The sequence below is a fragment of the Oncorhynchus keta genome, chromosome 35 (genome assembly GCF_023373465.1).
Source record: "Oncorhynchus keta strain PuntledgeMale-10-30-2019 chromosome 35, Oket_V2, whole genome shotgun sequence".
NCBI classification, from domain to species: Eukaryota; Metazoa; Chordata; class Actinopteri; order Salmoniformes; family Salmonidae; genus Oncorhynchus; species Oncorhynchus keta.
Genome location: NC_068455.1, coordinates 24,463,837 through 24,486,944, shown reverse-complemented (window position 1 = coordinate 24,486,944; position 23,108 = coordinate 24,463,837). Strand labels below are relative to the sequence as shown.

Sequence of the window (23,108 nt, the reverse complement as noted above, 5' to 3'; positions counted from 1 at the left end):
AGAAATAAAGGCTATTCCATGTGAGAAATTGCCAAGAAACTGAAGATCTCATACAACGTTGTGTACTTCTCACTTCAAATCAAATGTATTTGTCACATACACATGGTTAGCAGATGTTAATGTGAGTGTAGCGAAATGCTTGTGCTTGTAGTTCCGACAATGCAGTAATAACCAACGAGTAATCTAACCTAACAATTCCAAAACTGCTACCTTATACACACAAGTGTAAAGGGATGAAGAATATGTACATAAAGATATATGAATGAGTAATGGTACAGAACGGTATAGGCACGATGCAGTAGATGGTATCGAGTACAGTATACACATATGAGATAAGTAATGTAGGGTATGTAAACAAAGTGGCATAGTTTAAAGTGGCTAGTGATACATGTATTACGTAAAGATGCAGTAGATGTTATAGAGTACAGTATATACATATACATATGAGATAGGTAATGTAGGGTATGTAAACATTATATTAAGTAGCATTGTTTAAAGTGACTAGTGATATATTTTCCATCAATTTCCATCAATTCCCATTATTAAAGTGGCTGGAGTTGATTCAGTGTGTTGGTAGCAGCCACTCAATGTTAGTGGTGGCTGTTTAACAGTCTGATGGCCTTGAGATAGAAGCTGTTTTTCAGTCTCTCGGTCCCAGCTTTGATGCACCTGTACTGACCTCGCCTTCTGGATGATAGCGGGGTGAACAGGCAGTGGCTCGGGTTGTTGTTGTCCTTGATGATCTTTATGGCCTTCCTGTGACATCGGGTGGTGTAGGTGTCCTGGAGGGCAGGTAGTTTGCCCCCAGTGATGCGTTGTGCAGACCTCACTACCCTCTGGAGAGCCTTAAGGTTTTTGGCGGAGCACTTCACAGAACAGCGCAAACTGTCTCTAACCAGAATAGAAAGAGGAGTGGGAGGCCCCGGGGCACAATTGATTAGGAGTAAAAGTACATTAGAGTGTCCAATTTGAGAAACAGACACTTCACAAGTCCTCAACTGGCAGCTTCATTAAATAATACCTGCAACACACCAGTCTCAACGTCAATGGTGAAGAGGCGACTCAGGGATGTTGGCCTTCTAGGCAGAGTTCCTCTGTCCAGTGCCTGTGTTCTTTTGCCCATCTTAATATTTTCTTCTTATTGGCCAGTCTGAGAGATGGCTTCTTCTTTGCAACTCTGCCTTGAAGGCCAGCATCTTCACTGTTGCCATTGAAATAAAATACATTTCTAAGTGACCCCAAACTTTTGAACGGTAGTGTATATATACTGTATATATTTTTTTTTTCATGGACTGAGGTCAAAGTTGAACTTAGGGTAGGAATAGCTATACCAGTATTCAGCAAAAGAAGAAGAGCCATACCAAGACATTGTTTCCATGGGTTTTGGCATTGCATCATGCTGGAACAAATGCTGTGGTCGTATGCTAATCCAATGGCTGTTGGCAACACATCATCTGCTCAACAGAGCAAAAGATTCAAAAGAAACTCCTTTAACTTGTGTTTTTAGAGACAAATATTTGTTTGGCAGTGTTGTGCACAACTCTCCGTGCCATAAGGCATAAGGATCATGTAATAAATTGGACTTAATTTCTGTGGCTTGGAGCATTAAAACTCGATGCTCTTCTCCCCTTCGCTTTAAATGCCTGTGGACTCCTTAATGTGTTAACCAAATGCCCTGCTGGGCTGGATTTGCTGTAATGGATTGGGTCCAACAACAGATACCCAACGCTCATCAATTGATTTAATCTCTAAAGAAACAGAGATGATATTTACATTTGAGACATCAATGGGACACGGACCACAACAGTGAGACATTGAGAAAGTCAATCCCCCTGGAAACAACATACAAATTGACATATGAAAGGAAATCTCAATAATAGTTTGTTTCATTTCTAGAAGTGATTATTTTTTACAGTATCCAGTAGAATTTTTTTTATGTTTTCGCTAATAGAGAAAGTCTTTGTTATTCTTTCCATATTTAATTTGACAAGGATGCAATTAATTAACACGTGTGTATTTAGTGTTTAACGTCTAACTCATATACTTCATCAAAAGTTAATACTTAATTAATTACTTTTGTATTATTAATAGCATTAATATGATCTTATTGTGATTAGTAGTAGTATTAATATAGGTTTCTAGGTTTCTGTCTCAGAACATAATCTAAACATCTTTAGGCCACAGATTCTGTTTTTAAATCTAGTCACTTTGCCAGCTAGAGTCAGATTGCTCATAAATGTGGCATTGAATCAAGTGATCAGATTACATTAAATGCATTTTTTGTATCCGCAGCCCTCTGCCATAAATTAAAACGATCTAAAAGCGTCTGGAGTGCATTTCCTTTTGCCTTGATTCATGTGCTGTAATATAACCCCTCTCTGATTCCTCCACCGTGGCACAGGCCGGCAAGGCGAGTGGGCTGCGGAGCGCGTCAGGAGATTAAAACCCAGTCGTGAGATTGAAAACGAGATCGAGAATCAGATAATGTAGTAGAGATATAATGAAAGTGTAAACAAAAACCTGGCGCAAGAGAAATGGCTGCTCATAAAGTCTCTCCACTGTCTTCATCACAAAATACATTTTGCAAGCCTGGCGCCCAGCAAGTTATTAACAATTGACCGAATTACACTGTTCAAAACTTCAACTGATTAGATTTTTTTTCTTTCTTCCCTCCAAATGTCTTAGAGTCTGAGTACATGTGGCACGTCATAGTAGGGTGGACTAGGGATCTGCTCACTCACTGTGTTTGAAACCATTTCATAGCATGTTCATAGCAAAATTATATTGGTTGAAGGACTGTCCTCATCAGAATGGTACAACTTTTGATTATATCTCTAGATCAAAGTTTCTAGATGTTTTATTTTATTTATTTAACCTTTACTTAACTAGGCAAGTCAGTTAAGAACAAATTCTTATTTTACAATGACGGCCTACCCCGGCCAAACCCACCCCTAGCCCGGACAACACTGGGCCAATTGTGCCACCATTATTATCTCATTTATCAAATCATTTCTGGGTAACAAATTAGTACCTTACTGTGATATTCTGGGAGTGGTCTGAGTGTGGAGGGGAAAACAAGCTGTTATTGGCAGAGAGGTTTAGAATTATCAGTCTTATTGGTCTATTAACTTACTTACAACCTGGTGATGTCACCAGGCAGGCCAAAGCTCCATCCCAAAAAAACAGGCTGAAATTCCAGGCTGTCTTTTCAAACAGCTCTTACACTAAAAGGGTATAATCATAATTTTCACAATTTCACTGTATTATTCCAAACTCATATTGTGGAAATATACATAAAACACAGGAAACTGCACTGGGCCTTTTACAATGAAATGGGTCTATAAGACTACATTCCTGACTCAGTCAAGGCATTGACAAAGAAATTCCATAGCATTTAAAAGAAAGGGTGATTTTACCAATCTCATCCCCTCCCTGACAGTGATGTGTAAAGGCCTCACACTCCACCAGCACACTACTGAGCTGGAGCCTGTCTTTCCAGGATTCGTTTACAGCTTTGTGTCCTGGTGTGCCCGGCTGCCATGTTGAAAGATTTGCAGGTGCTGTGATGTGAGCGAGCGGGGAGCATCATTCGCTGAGTGACTGGCAATCCGGACAGCTGTGTTGGCAGGGCCTGCCATCCTATCATCCAAGTCTCAGAGCAGACAGCAGAGCATCTTTCCCTTCCTTCTCCCTGAGTACTGCTCATTATACCCTGATGAAGACAGCTTGTCTGTCGAAACGTTGGTTATTAGGTTATTAAATTATTGCATCTGAGCTCCTAGTGTTCTACTCCGCTAGCCAGCACCTTGCCTAAACATGTGGTCTACTCCGCTAACCAGCACCTCGCCTAAACAGGTGGTCTACTCCGCTAACCAGCACCTCGCCTAAACAGGTGTTCTACTCCGCTAGCCAGCACCTCGCCTAAACAGGTGTTCTACTCCGCTAGCCAGCACCTCGCCTAAACAGGTGTTCTACTCCGCCAGCCAGCACCTCGCCTAAACAGGTGGTCTACTCCGCTAACCAGCACCTCGCCTAAACAGGTGTTCTACTCCGCTAGCCAGCACCTCGTCTAAACAGGTGTTCTACTCCGCCAGCCAGCACCTCGCCTAAACAGGTGTTCTACTCTGCCAGCCAGCACCTCGCCTAAACAGGTGTTCTACTCCGCCAGCCAGCACCTCGCCTAAACAGGTGTTCTACTCCGCCAGCCAGCACCTCGCCTAAACAGGTGTTCTACTCCGCCAGCCAGCACCTCGCCTAAACAGGTGTTCTACTCCGCCAGCCAGCACCTCGCCTAAACAGGTGTTCTACTCCGCCAGCCAGCACCTCGCCTAAACAGGTGTTCTACTCCGCCAGCCAGCACCTCGCCTAAACAGGTGTTCTACTCTGCCAGCCAGCACCTCGCCTAAACAGGTGTTCTACTCTGCCAGCCAGCACCTCACCTAAACAGGTGTTCTACTCCGCCAGCCAGCACCTCGCCTAAACAGGTGTTCTACTCCGCCAGCCAGCACCTCACCTAAACAGGTGTTCTACTCCGCCAGCCAGCACCTCGCCTAAACAGGTGTTCTACTCCGCCAGCCAGCACCTCGCCTAAACAGGTGTTCTACTCCGCCAGCCAGCACCTCGCCTAAACAGGTGTTCTACTCCGCCAGCCAGCACCTCGCCTAAACAGGTGTTCTACTCCGCCAGCCAGCACCTCGCCTAAACAGGTGTTCTAAACAGGTGTTCTGCCAGCCAGCACCTCGCCTAAACAGGTGTTCTATTCCGCCAGCCAGCACCTCGCCTAAACAGGTGTTCTATTCCGCCAGCCAGCACCTCGCCTAAACAGGTGTTCTACTCTGCCAGCCAGCACCTCGCCTAAACAGGTGTTCTACTCCGCCAGCCAGCACCTCGCCTAAACAGGTGTTCTATTCCGCCAGCCAGCACCTCGCCTAAACAGGTGTTCTACTCTGCCAGCCAGCACCTCGCCTAAACAGGTGTTCTACTCCGCCAGCCAGCACCTCACCTAAACAGGTGTTCTACTCTGCCAGCCAGCACCTCGCCTAAACAGGTGTTCTACTCCGCCAGCCAGCACCTCGCCTAAACAGGTGTTCTATTCTGCCAGCCAGCACCTCGCCTAAACAGGTGTTCTATTCTGCCAGCCAGCACCTCGCCTAAACAGGTGTTCTACTCCGCCAGCCAGCACCTCACCTAAACAGGTGTTCTACTCCGCCAGCCAGCACCTCGCCTAAACAGGTGTTCTACTCCGCCAGCCAGCACCTCGCCTAAACAGGTGTTCTACTCCGCTAGCCAGCACCTCGCCTAAACAGGTGTTCTACTCCGCCAGCCAGCACCTCGCCTAAACAGGTGTTCTATTCCGCCAGCCAGCACCTCACCTAAACAGGTGTTCTACCTCTAAACAGGTGCCAGCCAGCACCTCACCTAAACAGGTGTTCTACTCCGCTAGCCAGCACCTCACCTAAACAGGTGTTCTATTCCGCCAGCCAGCACCTCGCCTAAACAGGTGTTCTACTCCGCCAGCCAGCACCTCGCCTAAACAGGTGTTCTACTCCGCCAGCCAGCACCTCGCCTAAACAGGTGTTCTACTCCGCTAGCCAGCACCTCGCCTAAACAGGTGTTCTACTCCACCAGCCAGCACCTCGCCTAAACAGGTGTGCGTTTCTTTCACCTCCAGATTACTGCTCAGTACTTACCACCAGTGCTTTACTGCTGCCACGCTACAGCGGGGAACAGGCAGCAACACTTCACATCTCTTTTCTACACTTGCTAAACTGGTCAGTTTCTGGCTATTGGGGAAGTCACTCGGTCTGTACTGCTGGGTTATCTAATGGAGAGGGTCATGTTTGGTTTCTTGCAGTCTATCACAACCCAGGCTGTATCTGTGGGGAGCAAACACCATAAACAATATTGATAAGTTAGATTTGCAAAATGATGGTACATTGTAAAACACTGCAGCCTCAGTTAACAAACTCAGGAATTGAGACATGCTCTCACTTCGTTAGGGTAATTGAAGAAGTGAACATGAAAAATGTAGTAGGATGGATGTAATTAGTATTTTGTTCTGGCACCAGACTGCATTAATAAGAGATGAGAAATCAATAGCAGTCATAATACCACATACAGTATACAAGATGAAATATTAACTAGTCTGGAAACTGACCTGAAGAGTTTTCTTCTCTCCTAGACAGAGTACTCTGTCTGTGGCTTAATGTTCTCAGTGCTGCAACAAGCAAGGGAAAAATCATATATACAAAATAACACCAGGGTAGGTTAGCAGTTAACCTTAAAAGCAAATATATTTTACCTGCAATGTCCCAAATGTTTTGCCAAACCAGTGCTTGCAGTGGAGATTTTTCGCCGTATCCTCTTTAATATGATGGAAATCTATGGAAAATACAAAGTATTTGCATGGAAATTATTGCTTTTTTGAATCCAGGACCTCAGAAACATATCTGCTGTATTCCATCTTTGTGCAAACATCTGTCAGTGTCATCGTACAGTATCAAATGGATGTAGTTGCTTTGATCACTCTGAGCTAATATCAAGTGTAAATGCACAATAGGATCCTATTGGTCTTCATGACTCACTCTCTGTTGTATGAAAATAAATAATTTATCCATAACAGGATGCAGATAACGTAGCTGGCTTCAATTCCAAACACCCCCCCCCCCCATCCTCCCCAACCTCCATACCCTCTCTCAGTTTTGTGAATGGATTCCCAGTCGTAGGATCGTCAAGGATTTCACAAACAATTTATTGTAAATTGCAGGAAGATTGTCTGCAGATCTTAGAGGAGAAAGAGAAGGGGGAAAAACTGAATGAATTTACGATGATCCTGGGGTATTTATTCACTGAGGCTCTCATGGCTGTCCGTTCCACAGCGTTCCGCAGGGCTCTCCCCTTTCAAAATAGCCCCCCCAGTCCCCTCCTCGCCCCTTTCATTTGCCGTTTCAAATGTATTAATGGGCCGGAACCTTCCTGGATGATCTTGGCCCTCTTCCTAATGAAAATGCTCTGCGGCTGGGTCCCAGCACAGTAATCAGGCCCTGGCCTCTGGAGCTCAAGGGGTTGCCGCTGCAGAGCAGGAAGAGCCCCATCATGACCCCACACTACATCCCTCTGTCACCCCAGAGCTGCCTCTGTCCTACCCATCTCCTCCCCAGGCCTCTCCCCTGTCCTCCACGGGGCACACCTGTCTCCACGCCTGAGCTCCACTGGGCTTGATGGACTGGAAACAGCACTGTTCACCACAGTCATTGTATATTTAAACTCAATGATTTGTGAAACCCAGTAGTATAGTAGTTTCTTTATAACAAGCAGAAAGTGCTCTGGCTTGGCTTTGGCTGGAAATGAGCTGATCTAATTTTAAGACTGTTTTATATGTGTTTAATTAAATGTTTTGTAGATTTCCACCGAAATATACATACCCAAAAGTAATAATGCATCATGAAAGGGCAGTAAACAATAACTCGTATTGCTTATGCTGTTAGAAACATTCAATTTCTTGTAAAAAATATATGTAAATTGCTGAGGTGTAGAGGACAAAAGCTCAAGTACACAGTACAAATATGATACAAATATGATACGAGTTTTTTCCCTGTTCAACAAAAGTGGTAGAATAGGGCGTGAATTGATTGAAATGCTTTGTAAATATAGTACCATTCAAATTAGAAACAACTTACTATAATATTTATAGCTTTAAGCACCAGCTATCAGAGCAGCTCACAGATCACTTGTACCTGTACATAGCCCATCTGTAGTAGCCCATCCAACTACCTCATCCCCATACTATATATTTTTTATCTCTCTTGCTTCTTTGCACCCCAGTATATCTACTTGCACATTCATCTTCTGCACATCCATCATTCCCATTTGCACACACTGTATATATACTTTTTCTACTTATTATTGACTGGTTTGTTTATTCCAAACTGTGTTGTTGTATGTCATTGCTTTATCTTGGCCAGGTCCAGTTGTAAATGATTAAATAAAGGAAAAAATATATTTAAAAAATAAATTAACATATAAAATCATCTTGACAACAAAAACTAACTGATGCATAGCATTTTCTGCCCTGCTGTGTTACAACTTCAGCATTTTCTGTAAAGAAATTGGTCTTGATTAAATTTTATGAAATGATTTAGCATTTGTTTCATGATACTAAACCCTCACTGTGTTTGTTCAAAGTACATTTTGGGTCCTACAAACCCATGCCAGAAAATTAGTACTGATTTTAGAAAGGTGTCAGTAACAATCTGACTATGCCCTCTGGTGGCATTTTTCTAAACAACGTATAATATTGTATACATACAGAGCCCAAGATACAGGATGATACAAGATGCAGGCCCAGAAAAAACTGACAAACAGTTTGTTGTTAGTTTTGCTTAGTACTGTTAGAAAGGTGTCAGTAACAATCTGACTAATACAGAGCCCAAGATACAGCAGGCCCAAAAAAACTGACAAACAGTTTGTTGTTAGTTTTCTTCAGGGGCGGGGAGAGGATCCCCCCAATTATCTTAATGTTGGGGAATAAGATATTTGAAAGTCTAGGCTTTAAATATTTGTGTTAGGGATTTCTTCCATTGACGGAGAGGCGGACCAAAGCGCAGCGTGGTTGCTTTGATTCATGTTTTAATAAATCACTTCAAATGAACAAACTAACAAAAACAAGAAACGTGAAAACCCAAAACAGCCCTATCTGGTGCAAAACACAGAGACAGGAACAATCACCCACAAACACAGTGAAACCCAGGCTACCTTAGTATGATTCTCAATCAGAGACAACTAATGACACCTGCCTCTGATTGAGAACCATACTAGGCCGAAACATAGAAATACCCCAAAACATAGAAAAACAAACATAGACTGCCCACCCCAACTCCTCCACCCCTGACCATACTAAATAATGACAAAACAAAGGAAATAAAGGTCAGAACATGACAATTTGACCTAATGGGGTTGCTCTAAACATGTGCAAATTACCATAGGAACAAAGCCATTTTAAAAGTGCTGGACTTGTGCAACACCTTCATTTCCCTACTTACAAGAATTATATACATACGAGGAGAAAGCTGAAGTCTCTACCTATCCATTTATATAAATATATCCCCTATCGGATTTGCATTTTGTACACTAGATAGCAGTGGGAGATTACATGATGTCTCTTGGCCACTTGAGAAAAAACAAGAAACCCGTATACTGCTCTTGCTAGTATCAGTGCTCTTTATTAAGCTTTATGTAACGGCCTCAAGGCCTTCATCTGAGCTTGGCCATTTGAAACCAGTTGAGTCTGCTTGGGGTAGTGAGTCACTGTGCCAAAATGGCTTAACAGATTTCCAAGCCTTAAAATGCCCTTTAGCATACAGGGCTTCAAGTTATGGAGTTTTATGTATAAGGCACAGACAGGTAAGGAAACTTCCAACAAATGTTCCCATTTACCTATTGTAAATGATGAGCTTGATCAACGACGCATGTGGAGGAAGCATACAAGGTCATATGGATGGGGAAGGAAAAGCATTACTTCACAATGACCATCAGGGTGTACCATTTTCATGCATACAAAATGTTTGACTTGACCGAAGTTGCATACTCTTTAAATATGATCATAGCGCGTGATTTATTGTTATTATTTATTTAAAGGGGGCGGTGGGGGAGACGGTGGGGGAGACGGTGGGGGAGACGGTGGGGGGAGACGGTGGGGAGACGGTGGGGGAGACGGTGGGGGAGACGGTGGGGGAGACGGTGGGGAGACGGGGGGAGACGGTGGGGGGGAGACGGGGGGGAGACGGTGGGGGGAGACGGTGGGGAGACGGGGGAGACGGGGGGAGACGGTGGGGGAGACGGTGGGGGAGACGGTGGGGGAGACGGTGGGGGAGACGGTGGGGGGGACGGTGGGGGAGACGGTGGGGGGAGACGGTGGGGGGAGACGATTCTCATGACAGTAAGATCTGAGTTCAATTTCCAAAAAGACCAGCTCTGTAGCTCAAATGATGTGTCACAATGTGAGCAAGACAAAGGTGCTGATTGGGGACTAAAGAAACAGGAGAGCCAAACAGGCCCCATTAACATTGACGGGACAGAAGTGGATCGGGTCAAGAGTTTCAAGTTCCTTGTTGTCCACATCACCAACAAACCATCATGGTCCAAGCACATCAAGACAGTTGTGAAGAGGGCACGACAACACCTTTTCCCTCTCAGGAGACTTGAAATTTGGCATGGGATTTGGCATGGGTCCCCAGATCCACAAAAAGTTCTACAGCTGCACTATAGAAAGCATCCTGACCGGTTGCATCACCGCCTGGTATGGCAGCTGCTCAGCATCCGACCGTAAGGCACTCCCCCTTTGTTTTTACACTGCTGTTTCCCTGCAAATTGACTCGGTACAGGTATCCCCTGTATATAGCCTTGTTATTGTTATGTACATTACTTGTGTTACTTTTTGATTGATTCATTTTTTTTTACATTGGTTTATTTAGTAAATATTTAATCTCTTTCTTGAACTGCATTGTTGGTAAGGGCTTGTTTTTTTTATTGTTTTTTATTTCACCATTATTTAACCAGGAAGACCTGTTGAGAGCAAAGCAGTGCGACAAAAACAAAAACAAAAACAACACAGAGTTACACATAAACAAATGTTCAGTCAATAACACAATCAGGGCTTGTCAGTAAGCATTTCACGGTAAGGTTGTATTGTATTCGGTGTATGTGACAAATTAAATGTGATTTGTTTTGAAAAATTGATTTGATATGACTTTCTATTTTCTGACCCAAAAACTTGGCAGGTCCTGTACAGGACCCAAAACAAGCGGTCAGTTTAAAGGACAATGCAGATGTTCTGTACACTTGGCTCTGCATTGTCCCACTGCATAGTTGTCATGCCCTGACCTTAGAGAACCTTTTATTTATCTATTTTGGTTGGGTCAGGGTGTGACTAGGGTGGGTAGTCTAGTTTTTTTATTTTATTTGTTGGCCTGGTATGGTTCCCAATCAGAGGCAGCTGGCTATCGTTGTCTCTGATAGGGGATCATATTTAGGCAGCCTTTTCCCACATGTTGTTTGTGGGATCTTGATTTTGTATTGCTTCTTTTTATCCCTACAAAGCTGTACGTTTTGTTTGTTACTCTTTCTTGTTTTGTGCAGGTTATCATAAATAAAAATTATTGACCTACCCCACGCTGCATCTTGGTCCGACCATCCTTCCAACAATGACCGTTACAATCGTCCATTATTTTCAAGGTAATGTAAAGAACGTCAGCTTTTATCCCAATCATTCCACAGTTATCATTTCATTTTTAGTTTGATATTTATGGACGTTACCTAGTTCGTCATTCTATATCTTATGTTGCCTTGCTCACTGGCAACGTTCTTGTCCCTTGCTTTCTAGCAAGCCAACCAGCTACGGCTAACAAAGTCACGCCCTCTGTAGCCTGAATAACAGTAAAGTAGCTCCATTTGCATTTGTTTCAGCTGCTTTCTATTGACATTCATTTGGATACATCCATAACAATGAGCTGATGATTCCCTGATTTTGTCTGGCATAGCTAGAAAAGTATGCCTTCTCATCAGGACACTCGATACTGTTCATTATGAGGAGAACACATTGCATATCAAACACTAGGCTAGAAGCTAGCTAAATAATTTGTTGCTAGGAAACCTGCCAATATGACAACCGAATAAAAAATAAAAAACAGTTGCTGAAAACAGCTCCTCAAACTATAAACTTGGGAGGATTTGACAGCATAGTGCCACTTGAGTCATGACTGCAACAGTAGGGACTGGAGAAATTAATGTTCATCGCTCACCACGTTAGTTCATCAGATGCTCCAAAAACATAAATCTGCAAAAAGATTTTCCTCGTTGAACCTGCATTTACATTAGCTAGATTTCCATCCAATTGGAAACAGATTTTCATGTGAATATAAAAACATCTACATAAACAAAATATGTGGTGTGTTTCCACCAAACCTACTTGTTCTGGATAAATATTCAGTGCGATGGCATAGTGTACACAAAATGTACTTTTTTGGTTACGTTTTCATGTACCGAATAAAAATTGATTGTGCTTCCAATAGCTTTTTCACTCTGGCCTTTCCACATGCGCTCGAGCCAACAGCTCACAGACACAGTGTGGGTGGGCTGTGCAGGTAGGCTAGTCTACATGATGAGATTATTATGGATGATAAACGGACTTGTTCAAACTGACTTGTTCTGTCAAACAGCAGTCAAGCATCGATCATCATGTCACCAGAATAAGACCCTCGGTATTTACTGGAAAGGAGCATCAAGATCACTGTGCACTTTCACCACCCTGTGAAGCTCATTCTAACTTATTTCATCCCTAGACTTGTAAACTTGTAGACTTGTAAACTGAGTCGTTGTGAGAGGACCACACACCATATCATTGCGTGACTCCAAGTTTACTTTGACATGATGGTTATTATATAAATATTTGAGCTTAAAGGAGTTTCCACCACAATTTCTCGCATAATTAATTTTACAGGCACAAAAAGATTCCACCATGTCAAACAAACAAATGATCTGTCAGCATTTATACAATTGTTTCCATCACAACTATTTTATAAGATATGACTTTACTCGCATAAAGAATGTGGATGGAAACGTGGTTAATGTATCCAATTTTGGTTTGTGTGGCTGTTAGCTTAGCTTTCTATAACTTTGTAGAAGTACTGTGCATGTGTAGGTGCATATATCGAGCCATGACGGTAAGATGTCCCGATATCTTTCCCAACTGTCCCAATATCTTTCCCAACTGTCCCATTATATGGTTTAATGTCCATTCTAGAATGCCCTTCTAGCCAATCAGAAACAAGTATTCAACAATGCTGCACTATAACAGGTTTTAAGATGTTGCTACGCTGTCAAGTACAGTAGAGGCTAGTTTGGATAAAGTGGGATTTGGGTCCCCTCGCACACTTTCAGAAAGACGAGACCTGCCTGACAAAGTTTGAGTCGCAAAGATAATGATTATTCTATGAATACAGTTCTTCCTACATATTTCAAAAGATTACATCACCCTAAGAAGAGAAAAATAGTATTTATTTTCCCATGGTGTGTTGGATACGTTGCATCTGCACCATATACCGAAGCCGGTCACATTGACATCAAAACACTGTGCTCCTTCATCTATACATTGTGAGCTGTCATTCTGAAAGGCCGTACTCTTGGCCATGATGATGGATTAATTTATCACCAGAGAGGTTCTCTCTCTCCATGTGTGTTTACCCTGCCGGTGGCTAGATAAGGCCTTTGTCTGATCAGGTTTGAATGGTCTCCTTTTGTCTCACCTGTCCCTCCAGGCCCTGCCCTCAACCTCCGGGTGCATGTAGCTGCACGCGATACTAGGCTGGTTGGTGGGAGCTGGCGATGGGGCAACCGCAATGCTGCGGCTCACGTCATCTGTTTCAGCTTGTCCATCTTCCCTGACAGATCTGCTGAGTGCTATTTTCATACCCTCTGATAATATATTGTACAGTTTCACAACTGTCAGTGGACCTTCAAGGAACTAGAAGATAGAGCTCTGCAGCCAACCGGCCCTAATCACAACCCCCAAAACGGGGCACAGAGGTGCTAACTCCACCACAGAGGCTGGCTCAGATTTTCTGATTGTATTATGATTCACCAGGGTGATTTTCTCTGATCATTTAGCTCGTTGACACACAGTATTATTTTTGCATTTGAAAATATAGATTTTATTTTTTCATGCATAAAGTGTAGCCTTTAACTTTGCTTTTCTTCAACCCAAAGCTCAAATGAACCTTAAAGGCTTTTTCCTTATGTCATCGTTTGGCAACCTCAATTACTTTTATATCGTCTCTGAGGCCAAGTTGAAATTCCTTACATTACTGCGAAGACGTACAATAATTTAAAGAAGGTGGAACGTCACTGGAACGTCACTCACCACCAATATCATTACAATAAAGAAAACTCTGGAGGCCTTTTTCTTAAATCATGAAAAATGTTCCTCTTACTTCAGTTTATAAGGTCCACATTTATGTATGAGTATTTATTCAGAGCAATTTATGAAAAGGAGCCAGTCTTCAGATGTATTTTAGAAAGCTCAGTTAAAAGCGGAGGGTGTGACAACTACACTATGGTCTGCATTTGTTTTTCTTGGGCACCTCCATTTTCTCTCTGACCTTGAGGAACAATGACCGCTGGGCAATTGGCTGGTGTCTCGAATAGTTAAGTCAGACATTTTATTGTTTCAAAAGAACCACCGCAACCCCTGACTAGTGAAGAAACCATTTTAAAAAATGATAGAGAGTAATCTGTAAGATCTGAAAAGTCTCTTTATTGTAAGTGCTCAGCTGAGCTTTAAATGCACAATTTAAAAAAATGTTTTTCCATAAACAAAGGCTTCCATCCCATCTTCCCAGATAATGATTGTCTGAGAGAAAGTCGGGAAAGCCTTCAATTTTCATCTCCAACACCCACAATCCCCCCTCCCTTACCTCCCCTCCCATTCTTCTGCCACATCCCAACACCTTCCAAACCCCACTTCCCCAGCCCCAGCCCCATCCCATCCTCAGGCGGAACTAGCTATAATGTTCTGCCTGGGTCCTGCCTGGAGTTAAGAATCAAATTTGGCGAAAAGCATCAGGCGATGAATCTCTTCAAGTCCCCCTGAACCACATAAAACAGAGTGGGCTTCCATTATTCACAGGGCTGGCTGAAGTGCGAAGGGATAGCTGATTGTTTACAGTGGAGCGGAGTGGACCACCGCTGCACCTGCACTCCACACAGCCTGACAGCTTGATGGGGCCTTTAATGATGATTCACAGGCCTGATCTATGGGGATAAAAACATGGAATTCTGGGAGAGAAATTTAATAAGAAAAATAAAGTGTTGTTGAATGGCTGCCATGGTCAGTGGATGGGCTTCAAGAGGGCCCTGTTTGGACCACGTTGTCTGGAATCTTGGGCATTTATTATATGCTATCACTTGGAGCTGAGAGAGCTGGAATAGAGTGTCATAGGGTCAGTGGCGACCGTCATTCAGGGCAGGTGGGACAGATCTTAGCTAGCAAGCAAGACAAGCAGTCATCATCATGAATCAAGTCTACAATCTACTAGCAAATCCTTTTCAAACCTTGTCATATGAAGAGAAATTATAGATAAAAAAGTATCGGTGCTCATCGGCCATTGGACATAAACATTACACAACAAGTTGGAAATCGCAAATTCAACAATGAGCGGTTTGGAAGGAATCAGTGGCTAACTGCAAGTATTGCAAAGCAATCACTAGCCCGCTATTCAGTGGAGTGGGTGTGTGGTCCAAGTCTGGGTTTAAGGGTCTCTTTTTCAAGCTTAAAATGATAAATATTCACATGCAACACAATGGGAGAGAAAAGTTGTAATACGTTGGCCATGCTGTCAATCCAGCATGACTGGGAAATCTCAGACTTGGGAAAAAACGAGCGTCGACTGGAAAATAAGTTTTGGACGGTCATCCAACTCGAAATTCCAAGTTGGGAACTTGTGCCTCTTTCTAGAGCTCCGACCTGAAGATTACCATTACCACTCCGACCACTTACATTACCATTCAATCTTGTTTTTTTCAAGTTTCCAGTTATCTTGAAAGCACCATGACTCCAGAGCATGCCAGACTTTGATGACAATTAGATGACAAAATGTGCCCACAAGAAGGACCCCTGCGCCACCTTCCTGTTCAAGTCATACCACTGCATACCACTGCTGGCTTGCTTCTGAAGCTAAGCAGGGTTGGTCCTGGTTAGTTCCTGGATGAGAGACCAGATGCTGCTGGAAGTGGTGTTGGAGGGCCAGTAGGAGGCACTCTTTCCTCTGGTCTACAAAAATATCCCAATGCCCCAGGGTAGTAATTGGGGACACTGCTCTGTGTAGGGTGCTGTCTTTCGGATGGAACGTTAAACAGGTGTCCTGACTCTCTGAGGTCATTAAAGATCCCATGGCACTTATCGTAAGAGTAGGGGTGTTAACCCCGGTGTCCTGGCTAAATTCCCAATCTGGCCCTCAAACCATCAAGGTCACCTAATAATCCCAGTTTACAATTGGCTCATTAATCCCCCTCCTCTCCCCTGTAACTATGCCCCAGGTCGTTGCTGCAAATGAGAACGTGTTCTCAGTCAACTTACCTGGTAAAATAACGGATAAAATAAATAAAAGTAAAAAAAGTTGTATAAATGATGTAATATGCCAGGGAGATATGTACAGTGGGGCAAAAACATATTTAGTCAGCCGCCAATTGTGCGAGTTCTCCCACTTATAAAGGTGAGAGAGGCCTGTAATTTTCATCATAGGTACACTTCAACTATGACAGACAATAGTAATAATAATATGCAATAGTAATAATAATATGCATATATTAGCATCAAGGACAGAGTAGGAGGCAGTTCACTATGGGCACGCATTCTCTCCAAAGAATGCTGCCCCCTATCCCTAAAAAGTTAAGCAAGTCAGCCATATCAGCTATGTTTTTTTAAAGGCAGTAAATGAGATGAATTGTTTCATGAATTGTTTCACTGCCAGACAAGGCTCCGCTAATAGCCAGGTGTAGTGATGGTAAGGATTCACTCCTTGGAGCTGAAAAGAAAGCTCTGCTGTTGGGACAGCTTTATGTAGGCCCTAACAGTTTGTGGGCACTGTTTGTCACCGTTATAGTGCAATTAATATATTGTTTAGTGTTGTGTTGTGGCTTTGCTGGCATGCATGTAAAAAAATGCTTTTGAGATTGCCCCCCACAAAGATTAAAATCGCCATTGCATACGGTCAAGTGAGGGGTGATTCTGCTGTTACCTTTAAACCTATACTCTTCTATCATCGCTCATTGCAAGTCATGTGGGACATTTGCGGTGTCATTGGCCCGCCCACCAATGTCAACGCTAAACTCTTTGATTGTATAGGCATCCTATGTACTAATGACTGCAATAGGCACCTTAACAGTAGACAACCAACTTTAGTTATCCCAAGTCACTCTCCATTGAGGTGTAAAGTATCCAGAGGCAGACAGAGCTCTGTGATGTTCAGCATGTAGCTATTAAAGACAAATGGGGCCTTAACCCCAAAGTCCCCATTGATCTCCCCTTTCCTATATAATTAAGGAGGGTATTATATCCTTGTTTAGGAAGCACAAGACTGGGTGTATAAGTGAGTTTTGCCAGATTAACTCATAAGGCAAATACCCAAACTATAACCTCCCCAAGGTTATGGCACTCCTTCAAGCCCAGCGAGGACAATAATGGAGTGATGTCATGGAGTCTCATGTGATACAGTATCTCTCTGGGACAGACCCCCAGACTGATCTCAAATCAGCTCATAACATATCAGTTTGAAATTCATTAATCCATTTAGGCTGGACAGCGCTAGAAGAACAGCTGTGTCAAAGGCTAACCTGTTCTGTAATGACGACAGAGTACAAAGATGCCACAAACATATGGCGGCTCAGGAAGAACTTGAGAGTACCCCACCTTGAACACAGCATCACATCATACAGAGCAAGTGGGTTGAGTGAAGTAAAGATTTTGTTAGGATCCAACCCATAATGCACACCAGTGATATTGATCAGTCTAAACATCATCTTCCCTACGTGTCTCACCCATGGGTTATCAGAGCATCATTACCATCCGGGGTTTGGGGTGAACCCATTATACTGTAAGGCAAATGGACCTGCTATTGATTTTACATGACAGAGGGAATGGAGGGAATGGCAGATGAAAGAGGAGGACAGACATGGATGGGACATGGATGGGACAGGGAGGAAGGGTAAAATGTGTGCACACACACGCAGAATGTGTGTGAAGGCCCTGCAGTGTCAGATGATACATAGCACTGTCCTCAGGGCATAGGCCACATAATGTAGAGATCACACGCCTCTCATCGGCTTCCACCATGGAAAATCACCTGACATGGTAGAGAGGAGCTCTGTCTCAGTGTGAAACCACAGGATTCGGAAGGGTAAATACTGCAACCTGATATGTACAAAAACCTGGAAATATTTCTGCATTTGTGGTAGAATATTAGAGGTTTTTTTTAATTGTCTTTCTGCATGCGCTGTTGGTGATACATTATGTAAATATGATTCCATAATTGGATGTCCATAAAAACTGAAGTTTGAAAGTTTTATTCTACAGAGAAAAGTGTGAACTATACCTTGAACTATCCCACTAGATCAGTAAATTCTTTCTGCTTTGAGGTGTTAATGTGATGAGTAGCATGAGAGCTAAAAAACATTACGAACAATACTTCCTTTCAGGAAAAGGATATCCTGAGGCAGAATGATATAGACCTTAAGTGCTGACAAAGAAGATATTGTATTTTTCCAGTAATCCTTTTAAACACTGCGGGGAAAAGGCTTGGAGTTCATTCTGGTCATACTGTAATGCAACTGTTAAGTTACATTAAAAAGATGAATGTTTTGATGATATCACGGCTGAACTGTACATCAGACAGCATGATAACATTTTGTGAATGCAATGATCAATGACACAATGGTGAATTTGGCGTTTTCAGCAGTAAACTCTGTGAACATAGAATAAGGACAAGCTTTTTTTCAGAATCAGGTCGACCACATGCCAAAAGAGCAACGTTTTTTCTTCCCCTTTTCTTTTTTCTTTGTTTGTTTTGTATCGCTTGATTAGCCAAGAATGAGAATGATGGAAATGTATGTATTGTTTGGACAGTGTCTTAAATAATTTTGGGTGCTTTAAATACTTTAGCCAGACAATCAAAACCCTTTCAGCACCCGCTTTTCTGATATCATGAATAAGCTTCAAGAAACATAAATGTTAGGCATGGCAGTTTTGGAAGACATGTCAACAATCCATCCCCTCCAGAGATCCTAACTGTCAGGCAGAGCTTACTAGCGGCTACGATTGGGTTGGATTTGCGTGATGCACCACAAGCTTGACACTGAACTGTGAAACAATTTCACGCAACATTCCAAAGGAGCTGTCGATCAGGTCACAATGATCTAGATAACTATCAGTGTTACCAAGGTGTGGTTTTGGAAAGAACCGATACTGAAAATATGACTCGACAGGTCTCATAAAACTACACTGGACATTGTGAAAACTGAAAACTGCATATCCTGAGGCTGCATTTATTGTATCTGGGGACATTAATGAAGGAAATCTGAGGAAAATGCTACCAAAGTTTTATCCACACATCTCCTGTGCTACTCGCTAATTGAGCACTCTTGACCATTGCTACTTCCCCTTCCAGGATGGCTACAAGACCCTCCCCACCCTCCCTTCGGGAATATCCTATCATATCTCCATTTTGATCATCCCCTCCTATTGGCAGAAATTTAAACAGGAAGTATCCATGGTAAGGACTGTTCAATCTATGCTTCAAGATTGTTACCTCTTAGAATAGCATTGATGTATACACTGAGTACGTTTACATGCACACTAATAATTTGATATTAAACTGATTATGGCAGTAGGCAGATTATGCAATAGGCATGTAAACACCTTACTCTGCTTATTTTAATTGACATGAGATCAAAACTGAAGTAAGAATACACAGATTAAAACACCTGGTTTTCTAATTAGTAAGACATGTATACTCCTTAACCCTTCCAAGGCTGCTGGCCCAGACGGCATCCTAAGCCACGTCCTCGGAGCATGTGCAGACCAGCTAACTGGAGTGTTTACGGACATATTCAATCTCTCTCTATCCCAGTCTGTGTCCCCACTTGCTTCAAGAAGTCCAACGTTGTTCATGTATGAAGGTAGCTGAACTAAATTACTATCACCCTGTAGCACTCACTTCTGTCATCATGAAGGGTTTTGAGAGCCTAGTTGAGGATCATATCACCTCCACCTTACCCGAACACCCTAGACCAGGCCTGGGCAACTCTCCTCCTCGGGGGCCTGTTTGGTGTCACACTTTTTCCCCAACCCCAGCTAACACACCTGACTTCAGGGATGGGGGAAAAGTGTGACACCAATCAGGCCCTCGAGGACTGGAATTTCCCAAGCCTGCCCTAGACCCACTACAATTTGCATACTGCCCCAACAGATCCACGGATGACACAATCACCATCGCGCTGCACACTGCCCTATCCCATCTGGACAATAGGAATACATATGTAAGAATGCTGTACATCGACTACAGCTCAATCTTCAACACCATAGTGCTCTCCAAGCTAATCACTCGGCTCGGACCCTGGGTCTAAACCGCTCCCTGTCCTGGATTTCATGACGGGCCAATCCCAGATAGTGAAGATAGGCAACAGCACCTCTGCTACGCTGATCCTCAACACGGGCCCCACAAGGGTATGTGCTCAGCCATCAAGTTTGCAGACGACACAACAGTGGTAGGCCTGAATACCAACAATGACGAGACAGCCTACATGGAGGAGGTGAGGGCCCTGGCCGAGTGGTGCCAGGAAAATAACCTCTCTCTCAACATCAACCACAGGAGGCTGAAGACATTTGACTTGGCCCTAAAGACTGTCATGACGTGACTTAACATTAATCTGATGACTGTTATGTATCGAATCAACTAGCTAGGTTTAATTGTACTCAATTAAGTTAATCATTAGAATTTGGGGCACCACAGAATAAGTTATTTAACAAGTTACCATCACCCAAATTAAACTTAAACTGATGATATAAGATATATATTAATAACAGTTATGTATTAATCATTACCTCAAATCAGTCTTATAATTCTGAATGTCTCATACTCCTTGCATCTGCACAAAACCCCAGCTTTACTGATCATTTCCTACCACACAAATTGATTTCATCATTTATTTACTTACTAACTAAATGATAACACAGGATACACACACACGGTATAGGATATTGATTATAAACTTAATATGATGGAAACAGGTCCCTAGCAGACTAACAACAACATGACTGCTTGTTTATCAAAATAGGGAGGAGTAGAGATGAGAAAAGGCAGAAAGAAAGAGAGACAACACTTATACACTTGAAACTATGCTCATAGTAATCATAATAATGCTTTGCACCTGAAACACTGTCCATTTGGAGTAAGAATTCATGAATGTATTTAGGTGTTTCAATGTCTTCCTTCATCGTTTATCCCTGTTGGACCCTAGCCTTCGTGGAAAGGGTTCCGTTGGGCCATCTCCCGATCTCTTAAGTGTAAGGCTCTGATTGTTCACAAGAGGTCATAACATCTTTCTTCTTAGTTTTTCATGGCTTCAATGCCATGTCCTGTAGTCTAACAGGGTGGTGTTTACTTTTACTCGTTCTGGAAGAGTGATCCTCTGAAGACAGCTAATCAGCCATGTCGATGATCCCCAATGGGGTGATGAGAGCATTGTAGTAGATGAGGGTTTGAAGAGAGTAACAGGAGGGACTTAAACCCACTTTCTTAGAATACAGCTACTCAACCATAACCTTGATTGTTAGAGAGGCTACTTTGTTGTCTTCACCTCGTGTTGATTTCCAGGGTTGTAACCAATAGAGATCTAAGCTGCAGCTTGAGTCCTTGTGGTCTCATATGTTAATTCTCAACTCATCCTTTAAACACTGGTAAAAGGAGGCATTCTGTCATGCTGACACGCTCTCTGAGCTCCCTCAGGCGTGGCTACTTACTGGGGCAAAGTATCATCAAAACTAAAATCACATTCCACCTTGACAAAAATCTTTGATACTGTATTTCCTACACAAAGTAGGAAATGATGAAAACCTGACATATACAGTGTGTATACTGTTCAAGTTACAATATTTTTATACCATTTTTAATGACATCACAACATTGACATTAATTTTCCATAGACCATCTCTCATCATTCCTCACATTCAGATATTAGGAATATTGTTCCAGTGTTCACTTTTGGACAATAGAGTTTTTGGGCGGTAAAATGTCTCTGTAACAAAGTCACATTCCAATCACCAATAATAAAGGGTAAAAAGTGTCCTCTGCAGCATACAATTTACAACCGGACGTGAGGTGTCACAAAACCCCCACCTCAATCCCTCCTCCCTTCTGTGGGTGAGAGGGGTCTGGTAGAAGTTGAGCCATTGTAAACTTGATCTTTGAATTGAGAGCATCTTGTTGGACTGTATCACCGTCTGGTAAGGCAGTGTTGTAAAGAACTTAAGGAAAAATATTTTAAAGGACTACTTAACCCTCCTGTTGTGTTCGTTTCATGTTAATGAATTGTGTCCAAAATGACCGCCCCCAATACAGCTGATTATTAATACATAATAATACACATATTATCACCTAATGTTGTGTTAGATCTTTTTTTAATCAAATTAAGTTATTGTGAAAATTACAAGTTTTGAACTTCTATTTGCTACTTATGGCCTGTAGTTCTCATTGGCCTGAGCTCATTTTTAAAAAAGCATAGTGGATTATTTTGGATTATTTTGACTATAACAAATACTCTGATGAAACATATTCTGCTATTTATCACAGACTACTTTGTATCAAAGTTTAACAAGGACATTTGTTTTAAATAGTGGCACAAAATAACATCTGTTGTGTTCCCGGTTGTCACGTTCTTGATAATGGACGGACCAAGGCGCAGCGTGTGTTGAGTTCGACATCGTTTATTGAAGTGAAACTTTCAAACAAAAACAATAAACAAGCAACGAAACGTGACTTACATGGTGCAACCAGCACAAACACAAACAATATCCCATAACCCAGGTGGCAACAATGGAGAACTTAAGTATGATCCCCAATTAGAGACAACGATAATCAGCTGCCTTTAATTGGGAACCATACCAATTACACCAGCATAGAAATAGGAAAACTAGAACACCAAGGGCTCTCTATGGTCAGGGCGTGACAGTACCCCCCACCCCACCCGTGCCTGGACATCGGGCGCAGAGGCCCCCGGCCATAGAGCTGGGTTGGACGCCGCGCCCGGACTGGGCACCGGCGAACGTACCGGGCTGGGGAGACGCACTGGATGCCTGGTGCGTGGAGCCGGCACAGGTGACACAGGACTGGTGACACGCTCTTCAGGGCGAGTGCAGGGAGCTGGCACAGGACGTACTGGTCTGGGGAGGCTCACTGGAGGCCTGGTGCGTGGAGCTGGCACAGGTGGCACCGGACTGTTGACACGCACCTCAGGGAGGGTGTGGGGAGCTGGCACAGTACGTATCGGACTGGGGAGGTGCA

At 43.0% G+C, this 23,108-nt stretch overlaps 2 long non-coding RNA genes across 9 annotated transcripts; one reads left to right on the top strand and one right to left on the bottom strand.

Moving 5' to 3' along the window:
• The first annotated feature begins 3,808 nt into the window (after positions 1–3,808).
• On the top strand, positions 3,809–5,587 carry LOC127915915 (uncharacterized). 7 transcript variants are annotated; one of them, XR_008092913.1, is made up of 5 exons: positions 3,809–4,003; positions 4,152–4,373; positions 4,522–4,706; positions 5,196–5,269; positions 5,501–5,587. It is a non-coding gene; the product is annotated as an uncharacterized LOC127915915 (long non-coding RNA). The 7 variants fall into 7 exon arrangements; XR_008092911.1 differs by adding an exon at positions 5,048–5,084 and having other exon boundaries at positions 3,809–4,373; XR_008092910.1 differs by adding an exon at positions 4,974–5,010 and having other exon boundaries at positions 3,809–4,373; positions 5,159–5,269.
• On the bottom strand, positions 4,456–6,432 carry LOC127915916 (uncharacterized). 2 transcript variants are annotated; one of them, XR_008092916.1, is made up of 4 exons: positions 6,302–6,432; positions 6,158–6,217; positions 5,488–5,876; positions 4,456–4,508 (listed from the first exon to the last, which is right to left on the bottom strand). It is a non-coding gene; the product is annotated as an uncharacterized LOC127915916 (long non-coding RNA). The 2 variants fall into 2 exon arrangements; XR_008092915.1 differs by lacking the exon at positions 4,456–4,508 and adding an exon at positions 4,904–4,997.
• Between the last annotated feature and the right edge of the window lie 16,676 nt (positions 6,433–23,108).